General features: G+C 42.1%; 1 protein-coding gene across 3 annotated transcripts in view; it reads right to left on the bottom strand.

Moving 5' to 3' along the window:
- LOC147127121 (cadherin-18) overlaps window positions 1-12,268 on the bottom strand; it is a 140,043-nt gene that overhangs the window by 112,141 nt on the left and 15,634 nt on the right. The window contains exon 1 of one of the 3 annotated variants that reach the window (XM_086021595.1): window positions 9,698-9,836. The exons of the other annotated variants lie outside the window; for them this stretch is intronic. The gene's annotated coding sequence lies outside the window, so the exon portion shown is untranslated. Of the gene's footprint in view, window positions 1-9,697; window positions 9,837-12,268 lie in introns of those variants that run through there. 3 annotated transcript variants of the gene reach the window in all.

Here is a 12,268-nt window from a genome sequence, read left to right as displayed (position 1 = left end):
ACAAAGATGAAAACAAAGTACATTGGTGCTAGGAATATAGTTGGTTTATAGACGAAATATATAATTCCAGTTAGTTTTATTTCTTTGAAATTGTTTTTCTTTGTTACGAAAACGTTTTTTTCAATTTTAGTTTTATTTATTTCATTATTTTCATTCATTGTAATAATATATTTGGTTCAGAATTGGAGATTTTTGTGTTCAGACTTATGGCATGTCTGAAATAAAAATACAGTGGTGCCCTGAAATACGAGTTTAAGTCACTAAGTGAGCACGATCACAACTCAAAATGCTCACATACAATATTTTTTCCCATTGAAATAAATTAAAATTACATTGTTTCAGCCTCTTAAAAACTAAATGTTTTGTTTTGTGTATTTAATTATAATAATGATAATAGTAGTAGATAAAAACACAGTATGATAATTAGAATGTTAAGAATTGTTCTTTGCAGAGGATAAAGAAGATATACCTCTGAATAGTGTGAGTTTGTGTTGCTTAAAGGGTTATACCACATCTATTGCATTTTTTACTTTTGTATTAAGCTAAACAGACTTTAGCAAACACACACTGTCTTTCTATTACTTTGCTTTTAGTACCGCAGTCCAACTTTTACTCCTCCAAGAATAGGACAGTTGTCATTACCGATGCTTGTAATTGACACACACCCGAGCGATTCTATTAATAGTGCAGTTAGCAAGAGACCGGTCGCCTGTTTTCCACGATAATATTGCCGTCTGTCTCATTGAGTTTGCCGCTGCATTTCATACATGCAAAGAGAAGGGCAAGTTGGCACCTTGAAAGATGTTCATGGTGCTGTAAGTAAGATTTTAAGCAGCGTACAGTGACCGCCGTGTTGCTGCATGCCTTGATAAGGTTGTTGATCATCGCCTGCTGCCGCGCCAAGAAGTTATTTTTTTTACCATTATTTTTTTTCCCCCCACTTTCTTTGTACTTTTACAAGTCTCACCGCCGGAACCTGGGCTGCTCTCACACTCACCTCGGTGATGGATGAAGGCCTGACTTGCAATCTGCCTCACAAGCCAAAACAAGCCAATGGAAGATTAGCGTAGCACTTTGACATGTCTGTCTAATTAATGCGACTTTTAACGGCTGAATCTTTGATAGCCAAGGTCGTAAAAGTGCAGATGTCGGGTGAAAGTCTAACGATGTGGGTTAGGGTTATGGTTTTTTTTTTTTTTTAACTGTTAACTTTTAATTTATTTGCAGCCATTGTGTTTATTTCTGTTATGCAAGGTGCTGGTTAGGTCATGATCATGGTACTTGTAATATTTTAGGTGTTACTTGAAATAAACTACTGCCTTACACAATCCAAACATAGCTGACGGGTGGCCTGGTGTGAGCGCAAGCTCACTAAGTGGTGAAAGCGCCGCCGTGACGGCTCAATGACTGAGCGATCCCATGCAGCATCAACAAACCGCTTTGGTATTTATCGAAAATAAAGGGTCAACTAAGTCATCAGGGCGAAATGTCACCGGGCGCACTAACCTTTTCCACACACTGGCCTTTGAGTGGCAAGATGGAGAGTGATGCCCAGGGGGTGGAGTCACGTTTAATGAAGTCCAAAACCGTGTTTGTGACAAATAATTTTGGGTTCATGATGAAATACCTTGGACAGACCAACGCCCCACACGGCAAGGTTATTATAGTTCACAAAAACAAACGAAATAACTACTAAACTAATAATTTTGTCAATTAATATCACACTGCTTTTGCGTTTCATTTGAAATGTATTTATTTTGTAGCTACCAAAGTAGGAAGGTCAGTTGTTTGAGAATTGTAGTTAGTGAACTTTTCTTAATCTTGCACTTGACTGATTCTCAATTTATTTAAAAAAACAAAAAAAAAACTAAAACGAATTAAAAATGTGTTACTTCAAAATAAAAAATAAAAAACACAGACGACTCTCCAGACAGCAGTGATGAAAGACAAATATGTATGCAACTCGAATATTGTATGTAATTTATCCTAACTGAGCAATAGTTACAATTACAATAAAATAAAAAAAATATGGAAAATGCTTGAAGGCTATGAATACAAAAATATAATGAAAATAAAAAAAACACACAAACTCGTTTATTGTGCGCCGATCGAAACCTCGAATGTTGGGAACGCCCTAAGGAGACTTGCGGAATAAGGCTAACTTGTGATCGACACTGTCGCAATGTCTTGTCGCAATGTCTTATTTCCACCAAGCAGTACCGTTCATAAATGCATTGTAACGTGTCCCCAATTATTCAAACTACTCCGTCCCACTTTTCCAAGAACCTTTCATTGAAGTCATGTTGGCATTCCAAGTAATCATTGTGAGTTGTTAGTTTTTGTCCTTGTTTATATTCTGGTCATCATCTTCCGTCGGGTCAATGTGTTGTGGCAAGAAGCTCGCGGCCTTCACGGTCAATCCACGCGAGGCTTTGCATGGCGTGATTGGAAGTGAGTGCAATGATTAGGTTGGGAACGCTCCAAGTCAAACGCTGCGTTGGGTACTCAAAGCCTGCTCGTGTCCATTTGCCGCCGCATTGCCAATGAAGCCATTTGGCGGCATTTGTGTTTTTGTGACTTTATCACAGCGACGGTGCCAATGCATTATCGCCGCTCTTACATTTACATAGACGCCAAGAAATCTTCGCCTGTCGCCGCGGCGGGAGATAAGATAGAATAAGACTGTATTAATCCCTGAAGGGAAAGTAGTCAGCGGTGTGCACACATTTGTTTGGAAGGTGTCCTTAAAGAACCCGTCATTGCCGAGGACATTTTCACAGTGTTTGCATTTAAAGAACTCGCCGTCTTTTCCTTTCAGTACCTCGTGCAGTCCAAGGCAAACTGATCATCACTTCAAATTGAACCTGCCTTCTTTATTCTATACTGATTTGCTCTTCTTACAATGCAAGTCAATTGTCTTTTCAAAGCTCTCATCTTGTTTTTAACCTGCGTCAGACACACAATCAACTCAAGTGGTACCTAGAAGGGTGACCGTAACGTGATTTGGTGGAAAGGCCATTTCTAAAACTTGTATCATAAACAGTCCTTTATGTCCTCAGTTTATGACTGTCCTGACATTTTTGAGGTTACAAACAGCATGCAATGAACTAGTTTGCCGTGGGGTATAAGAATATGCGGCCACACGGCATTTGAAGGCGCAATCATTTTGTGTAATACCTATTTTATTATGCATTTACTGTAATTATATTTTTCTGCAGTATAAGTACATGTTAACCAGGTCTAATCTGATTATGTTAAAAACAATAAAATACTCAGTTTAATTATGAATGGGGAGCATTTTTTGACACTAATGGTCAAAACGAAATTCAAAACAAATGTAAACATAAAACACAGTGCCTTTTCCCTTGGCAGCTAACATGCTAGCTAGATTAAGAAGCTAACGCCGTTCATGCTTTTTGTCACGTGTTGAAACACGTCACAAAATGAAGAATCCATTTCGTAAAGAATTATTTGTCACAAAAAGGATGGTCGTAACCTCCAAATTGTCGACTTTTTGGGGTTGTTTACAAAGATACTCGGGCATTGGTGTCTCCGGCGTTCAGTTGGGTTCACATTTCATGTGTACATTGCAGTGGGAGAGTCAACAAGTACGGGAGCAGAGTTTCAGTGCTCTCAGGTGTACAAGCTCCTTGGGCCACTATTGACGTTCACTTTCAGCAAGTAACAATCAACAGGAGGCAGTAGCCGATACACCCCCATCACAGCCTCGCTCCCTTGCTAATGGTTAAGACATTATCCAGTTGTTTATTCATCAATTGGTCCTCCCTGTAAATTGAGTCTACAGTAATCCACCAAGAGTCATTGATGCAGCCTTAATAATATTTATAATTGCCTATACTCATGGATTAAACCATAAATTATACCACAAACTACAATACTCAAACAGTTCAATATCAGTACATTAGCCACAAAATGCGTGGCTTACAGATGATTTCATTTTGCTCGTTCACGGCATGCAAAGCGATTTTTTTCTGTACTTGTGTATAATATGGTCCCTTGATTTGCTGGTATCCTTTATCATCAGAGTGAATAACATGAATGAATCGAGAATTAAAAGATACCGACAAAGTGTGAATGTGTTTCAATTCAGATAATACGATATGCTACAAATTATACACCCTCCAACATTACTTAGCGGAGAAATAATCGTTGTTGGGTAACGCTAAAATATGCAAATAGCTAACAGCATGCCCTTATGTGCGCAAAATAAGTGCCGTGAACAGCTGTTACCAATGCTAGCAGGTTAATGTGACTAACTGATCCATGACCATACGGACTATTATAACTGCAGGATATGAGCACAGATCATGTACTTATTTTTGGAAATTAGCTCAGTGCTGAGAAGAATATTAATGAGGTGAGCAATAAGGACTTATACGGCACCTAGGCTTTTAATTAAGTGGTCTGCTGGGACTGCACTGGAAACTGAAAAAAAAAGTGATTTGGCGAATTCCCGAATGCTGAACCATCAATGTGCAGGGGTTCACTGTGAAAAAGCAGGGGGGTTCAGAAAAAGCAAAAAAAAACAAAACACGAATCAGTGCATTTTTCAGCAAATAACTGCGATGGGTTGCCAAGAAAAAAACTGATGAACCTGAAAATGCTGTGGTTTACTGTACAGCTTTTGGTCGCGAGGCGAATCGACCCAAGCCCCATCCCCACAATGGCGCCCACACCCACCCTGCCACCCTCTCACGTTTGAAGTCATAAGTGTGAAAGTGATGACCCAGAAAAGCACACTTTCAGAGCAGGTAATCATAACCATTAATCATAGCGCCGCAGCTCGACTTCCCATTGGCCGAGCAGAGAGTGGGTCAGGGACGCAGATTGCGCCGCCGCGCTGGTTGAATTTGCATCACCCGCCACTCGCTCACGGCCGTTCGGGGGCTGATTTGTAGCGGCCGTCCCACCAAATCAACTGAGTTGTACTTCTGCAAGGTAAATGATGAAAGGACTTGAGGCTGTCCAAGCCACTTAACACAGAAGCCCGGCTCCTAGCAGAGTTTATATGGTGTTATTAATGGCTTTATTATTTCAAGCCGAGGCATGGTTATCAGTGTATTGCTTTTTTTCTGAAAGAGTTCAGTTGGGTAGCAAGTGTCAAAATGGGAGAGTAACGATTTTATTTAGTTGAAACACACCCTAAAAACACAAAAGTAATCAGTCCAATGAGGAACTTCTTAAAGCCCTTCATCAAAACCCTGTCTTTCACAAATTACTTTTTGTCATTTGAAGTTTCAACTGACTTACATTACATTATTAATAGTTCACCACCATAATGTCTTCGTATTGTAATTGAATTATTCCAATTGAACGTCCATTCAATCTTAAATTTGAAGTGACCAAATGTGGTTGCTTGCCGCTTTGTGACACCAAGTAGCACCGACATTCGAAATAAAACTGGAATCTTTGTGGATTCCTTTTTATTTTGTCAGCTACTTGACTTTGGGACATTGAGCATTAGTCAAAGAGCAGGAAAAAAACCAAAAAAAAAACCTCAAGCTCTTTTTGGAGCTTGCTTGTATTTGGCGGCATTCCAAAGCTTATGTTTACACCTTTTTTGGCATGGGCTAATATATGAAACACCTTGATGCCATTAGCCTAATTGCTGCTGTGTGACACTGTCACGGCGCGCTGCAAATGTCCCCGCCGCTCGTTTTCCTTGTGTACAAGACTGATAGCTGACTAAAAAGTGCTGCGTCGCTGCTGCCGGCAATACTGCTGACAAACTCTCCTGATGGCGGATAATGCAATTTGTCACGCTGACGAAAGAAGTTGAGACTGCAGAGCAAACGGCAATTACACGGGGGGAAGACTTGGGGGTCAGCACAGTCGTATTTGAAGTGGCAGCAGTGGATGTAAGAAAATCAGCCTGCTGTCATCAACTTTTACAAGGTGGAGTAACATGTTGCCATAGGATGGTTGTTTTATCCCAAAACAGCCATCCTATGTTGTTCCTGTTTTGTCCAATAATGTGATTTTTAAGTCCAACAAAATCCTCTACGGTCAACTTATTCTTTGTGTTATTGTATTTAAAAGACCAAAGAAATCTGAAAATATTTACCAACTATAATTTCCAAGTTTTCTGTCATGTGCCATATGATTTTGCCAGTATTCACTATTTTAGTACCGGGTGTCAAATTCTTGGCTGATTTCTGATGCTAGCAACTTGGGGATTATTCACAGGCCTAACACATTGTTTTTTTTTTGTTCTTTTGTTTTTTTAATCATCATCTGTGACTTATTGGTTCTCAGAGATGTAAGTCTTGCTCCTCTGCTCTCATTTGGATGGGAGTAAACTCATGCCGGTTCAAATATTTGCACGTTTTGAGATGGAATGAGTTGCCGAGGGAGCTCTGGGTTAAGACACTGTGACTCCGGGGGGACAGAAATCGTATTAGAAGACTGCACCGAGCTCATCGTCCATTCAAGCCTTTGTTTTCCATCAAATCCCAAGAAGGCTCCGCTACTTAATGGCAAACAAATAGCAGAAAAGAGATGGGAAGCCAAGTCGGAAAACCAAAGAAAAGGTAGAAAATGGGCCACAATACTTTTGGCAAAGCGTATCTTTGCAGTATCTTATCACCAGCCAAGCAGACAAGCAGATTAGTATAGACTGGTTGAAGTGGGAAACCGATAGCAGAGTTTTGTGTTTACCCAGCGGAGCCATTTATCAAGGTAAACACAGTCCAGGAGAGGTGTTACGTGGGACTAATCGATGGCGGTCAATGAAATTGGACCAAACAGGCCGAAGCCTGCAAATATCAAAGGTCGATTCGTCCCTTTGTAGAATGAAGCGCGACACAATGTAAAGTCATCAGAACTTTTCCAAACACTTCCTTTAGCAAAGAGAAATGATAACGTCACATAATGATAATATCCAAAGTTGATTCCGTGATGCGCAAAATACTTTTCAGTACCTTTAAGCTTATATGCTAAGTGCGATGCTATGTGTCGACTGTTTCACTTCAACTTTTTTCCTCGACACCAAGATGTCACAAAAGCATTGCTTATCTCTAAATGAAGATCCTCAACTCACTTCAACATAGTTTCTTGGCACCAAAATGCCACAGGATGGTGGCAAAGTGCTACTTTTGTCTAAGTAAAGATCATCAACTCACAACACCATACAGTAGTTCCTCGGCACTGAGATTCATAATGTGTCAGCAATTACATATGCATACATACATATATATATATATATATATATATATAGATATATAGACACACACAAACACATATATATATATAAACATATACTGTATATGTGGGAACATAGCTATATACTATATACGTATGCATATATGTATACATACTTATACACACACACACGCACACACAGTCATATATATGTATATGGTATGTATACATGTATACTGTATATGTGTGTGTGAACATAACAGCCTAATAAATATCCAAGTGGTCATACTTAGGTTTCTGTTCCAGTCACAGTTTCAAAATAAAAGGAGCCCTGTATCATTAAAGCGCACAACACTGCCACCATTAGGCTTATTTTATTCCCACGTCGGGGAGCAGCTGTGTAATTGTTGCTGCAGGCGGTTTTAATCGACAGCAATATGGGATGAGCCACAAGGATGTAACAAAGGCACAGATGAGAAGCAGCCAACGCAAAAGGTTTGGGACTGCGATGATCTCCTATACTTCTGCCTCACTTTATTCGATGGCCTAAAACAAAGATTGAATACGTTTCATCCTTTGAGGTGAATAGTTTGAGCCACACACTTAAAAGATACCTTGTTTTATTTGACTTTCTTTGTCCTACTTTGGTTTTGTTCAGCAGTGCAGTCGTGAGGGCCGTTGGCTCGGTTTCAGAGCAGAAACTGGGTTGCAAGCCACCTGTGCCAGCCAAGATTGTGTAAATCTGCACAAGTGTGCAGGTCCATTTGACAAATGCGTTGACACCACCGAAAGCTTAAGGCTTGACAAGGACTTAAAAGGCGGACAACAACGGGAAGCTGAAGCCAAAAGTGTCCCTTTGATAAGTGATCTTGGAGAAACCAATTTGTACCTCGATCTTCTCAGGTAGAGACAAGTATTGAAATTCTTGCTTTAAGCACGCCACACTCACACACCGATTATCGGGCCATATTTACCATATTCAATATTTACAATCAAAGTCAGCAAAGGCCCAGTTATTGGATGTCTGTAAAGATTATCCTAAATTATTTGTTTATGAGGAGCACAGAGAAGCAACTGGTGGCAAATGTTTGTCTTACAAGTCCTTCACCACAATAAATTAGAAACGTTTCCACTTGATGAGCTATTGCAGTGCCAAGGGTGAGTTGTAAAAAACGTACCAAATCATAAAAGCTAATCATAATAGTTTCAAGGGACCGAAGGATACCCAGAAATCAATCAGAAATGAAAAAGAACAGATACAACCCATAAACAATTACCAACATGGAGATACAGAATGGGAGTCAGGCGGGTCTCCTTTAACGGCACCTTTTTTGCCAATGAAAAGAAACCATAAGGGAGGAGAAAGAAGGTGGGGTTATGGTATGGTAACCCCGGACTGACCTCCTGTAAGGGGAGCACAGTATGTGTTTGGAAAAAACCCTCAACAAACATGCAAACAAAAAGACTAGACATAGAGGTCACCACGGGGCGCCAACACATCCCCATTCTCCAGGTGCGCCATAATAGAGGAGGCAAGAAGTGTTGGTGGGGGGTGGCAAAGGTGTTGATAGAGGGTTGTGCATTTGTTTGATCATCTGACATCATGGGGGTTATTAAAATGTTGAGTGTGCTAGTGAATGTTGACCTGATAAGTAGTTACAAATCGGTGTCCACATTTGGAGTATAATGGAAAGAGAATCAATAGGGTCAGGAAAACAGCACACAAGTGACTTTTTCAGCTAATACCTGAGGATAAGTTCCCGAAAAGGTGAATTCACAAATAGGCAGGCTTTAAACACAAAGTTGTTCTTGTAGCCCCTTTCACGTTTCTAACATTCTAAAAAGGAATTTCTTCCAGCTGTGGGGACACTCGCGCCGCACGGATGTCGGGTGCCTGTCTTGAAATAGAAGCTTGTTGGGCTAACCTGCTTTCGTAGCCTCATTCACACTCGCAGCACAGCCGCTGCCTCACAGCACAGAGTCATCGGGAACTCCTGAATTGTATGCCGCAGTGTATCAAATGCATTCATTTTCCCCTCACACGGCGGCTCACCTTTCAATCTGGCCGCATATGGCTCAGGATACAAATGAAGGTATTATGGAGACTGTCTGTGCCAGACAGGACACATCTTGAATCATGCCAGTGACCCAACAGGCATTTGTGTACATCCAATAGACCAGGAACAAACAGGCACGAGAGAGCGACTGAGCTTCAGTCTCTGCTTGGTTAGCCTCACTAGCTGAGGGGGGTGAAGCCCCCAAAACGTTATTTAAAAACTTTACCTCATGACACCAATAAAGGTACGCTACTTTCACATACCTGTGATGCTGCAATTTCTAGTCCCTTAAACGGCTGCCATGGCAACACCATTTTCAGCTCCATGTCCCTCCCTCCCTACACCCCTCTCAAAAATAAAGCAGCTGATTGCAAGAAAAAGGAGAGTAAACGATGCAGCAAGTGAGAAAGCAAATCGTCCATTTCACAGCTCACAAAGTCTGACACCAAGTGGCACTCGAGTGGCGCTTCTCGCCTTACCTGTGCAGCCGCACGCAGACTTACAGACGGCCGCTTCACAGACGGCTGATGGCCAGCTGCTAGGACGCTACGCTGGAGTGCACATGGCAGCCAGTAGGAAACGGTAAGGAGGAAGGTGATGGCGATGTGGTGGTGGTGGTGGAGGGGAGGGTTGGGGAGGTAGGCGGCAAACGCTGAATTATAGATGTGAGATGGTGAGAGAGCGAGCGACCTCTTTGCTTATTTCACTCGTCACAGTGTGAATCACTTTCTGGATGGATCAAAAGGCAGCGTCCACTGAAGGGCTGCAAATTCCTGCGGAAACTAAGCATGGTGCAAGTGTGGACCATATAGGAGGAATCACATCCCGAGCACACGTGCACAACCAATCTAATCAAGTTGCAGTGCGCTATAGGACCCCCTTTGGACTCGCTGTCACATCTGTTGCTCACTCCCGGGAGCACTTTATTGGGCTTTTAGTGGCCAGACAAATTATTCCGCGCTTGTCGCAGGTGTTTATAGGCTCCCAGAGAACCAAATGGATGGGATGTAAACACGATATGAAGCCGGCGAGGCAAATTCGTGACTTGTAAAATGCCGAAAACACACCTGTTGCCTGCTCAGTGCAGCCCAAAACCTAGTAGCGATACCTTTAAATTAGCTATGCTAACATTAGCTGCATACCAACTGAGGGCTACAACATTTTACGGCCCACTATTTGTCTAAAATATGCCTGTTGCTTGCCCAGACTGCTGCATATGCTTCAGCTATACCTTTAAATTTGGCAACATGCGGCGATGACTGCATGGACTGAGTCCCAACTGAGGGGCAACGGTCTTGCCAGTCTGATTACTCTCCTAATACCACAGTAGCCCAAACATTGCAGCAATACCTTTAGATTTGGCTATTCCCTGCTAACCTAACACCACCTGTGCCCCAACTCAAGGGCTACAAATGTTGAAGTCTAACCCAACATGGTCCAAATGCAGACGGTAGCCCTTTAAACTTGGCTATATGCTGCTACGCTAACACTAGCCGAGTCCCAAATCTGCATGCCGACTACTTCAGTAAAACACACGGGTTGCTTGCCCAGCAAAACTTAAATGAGCAGCAATATCTTAAATATTGGCTATTCGCTGCCACGCTAGATCCAACCGTGTCCGAACCGAGAGGCTACAACCTTTGGAGGCATACTATCAGCACAATAAATGCCTGTTACCTGCCCAGCATTGCCCTAAGCGTAATAGATGCCTTTAAATTTGGCTACTTACTGCTCCACTAACACCACCTGTGTCACAAATGAGGGGCTACAACCTTTGGAGGTCCACTTCTCACCAAAATTCCTGTTCTGAGTCCCGCATAGTCCAAATGTAGAAACGATACCTTTAAACTACAATGTCTCACATCTCTCCTCTAAAACTCACCAGTTGCCTGACCATTCTATGCTAAGACAACACTGGCTGTGTCCCAATTGAGGCCGCTACAGCCTTCAGAGGCTGATTGTCATACAAGGGATGATAATGCAAACTTTCTTTTCAGTGTTGCTTTCTTTTAACATTTTTTGGCCAATAGATGGCTACAATCACAATTTTGTGTCTAACTACGTGACACTAGCATGTAGACACCTAGCATCCTTAAGAAGGGCCAGAGTGCATATCTGAAGTAACCAAGGCCAAAGCATCCTGTCAGAGTTGGGAAAGGTTGACACGTCTCTGAGAGTGTCTTGGGCCGGTCCTGCTTACACAAATTGAGCAATGGATAATCAAGGCTATTTTAGCTTCTAGCCAGAACACAGTAACAATGGGAAATGATCCGCCCTTCAGCTGCACAATCCGATAATGAGCCACTCGCCTCCCTAGCAGGAATTGATCCACGGCAGCTCGGTGCTCAGAATCCGTGCAAAATAACAACGTACGTTGGCCCGTTAAGTGTAACAGTGCAATGAAGTGTAGACTCAGAGCCTTCCTTTAATACAGGGGGATCAATACGTGAGGTTCTCTGAATGTTTCGCCACCAATTTGATGCTAAGAGAATGCTCAGTCAATCCTTCTACATTGGATGTGGCAACCGATCTTTGAAGATCTACACTCGGGGTGCGGTAGGACCCCAATGCGATCCCCACAGGTCTAATTACTAGGCTCCAGGGTTGCTGTGTGTTACATTTCCGGGGCCATCACGGTGTAACTGTGTTACTCAGCTGGGGACGATTAAAGAGTACAAAAGCATAACCTTTGCAAGGAGTGACAAGATGACATTCCTTCAAAATACACAAAGGATATAGAATTACCAAATGGCCACTCGTCACACACCGGTTGAAATCACTGAGCCACGGGGGAAGCGGTTCTGTGGTACCATAACGAATGAGGACGGCACAAGGATATTGCGATGAAGTGAGGGCTTCTCAGTATTTCCATCTTAGTAACTTTTCCAAACTGTCTTCTTACTATATTTCAGAACAAGTGGCAAGCAACAATTCCAGTGAGTTTTTGCAGTGTTATCGTAGACTTTGATCTGCTCTCCTGTTCACTGGAAGCTCTGTTAACGCTAATCTGAACACTGCAGCTCTTCTTACCTTTTGGATTTGACATGAAG

The sequence above is a fragment of the Filicampus tigris genome, chromosome 21 (assembly GCF_054856515.1).
Source record: "Filicampus tigris isolate MCC_2025a chromosome 21, RoL_Ftig_1.0, whole genome shotgun sequence".
Classification (NCBI taxonomy): domain Eukaryota; kingdom Metazoa; phylum Chordata; class Actinopteri; order Syngnathiformes; family Syngnathidae; genus Filicampus; species Filicampus tigris.
This window is presented reverse-complemented; position numbering and strand designations above follow the sequence as displayed.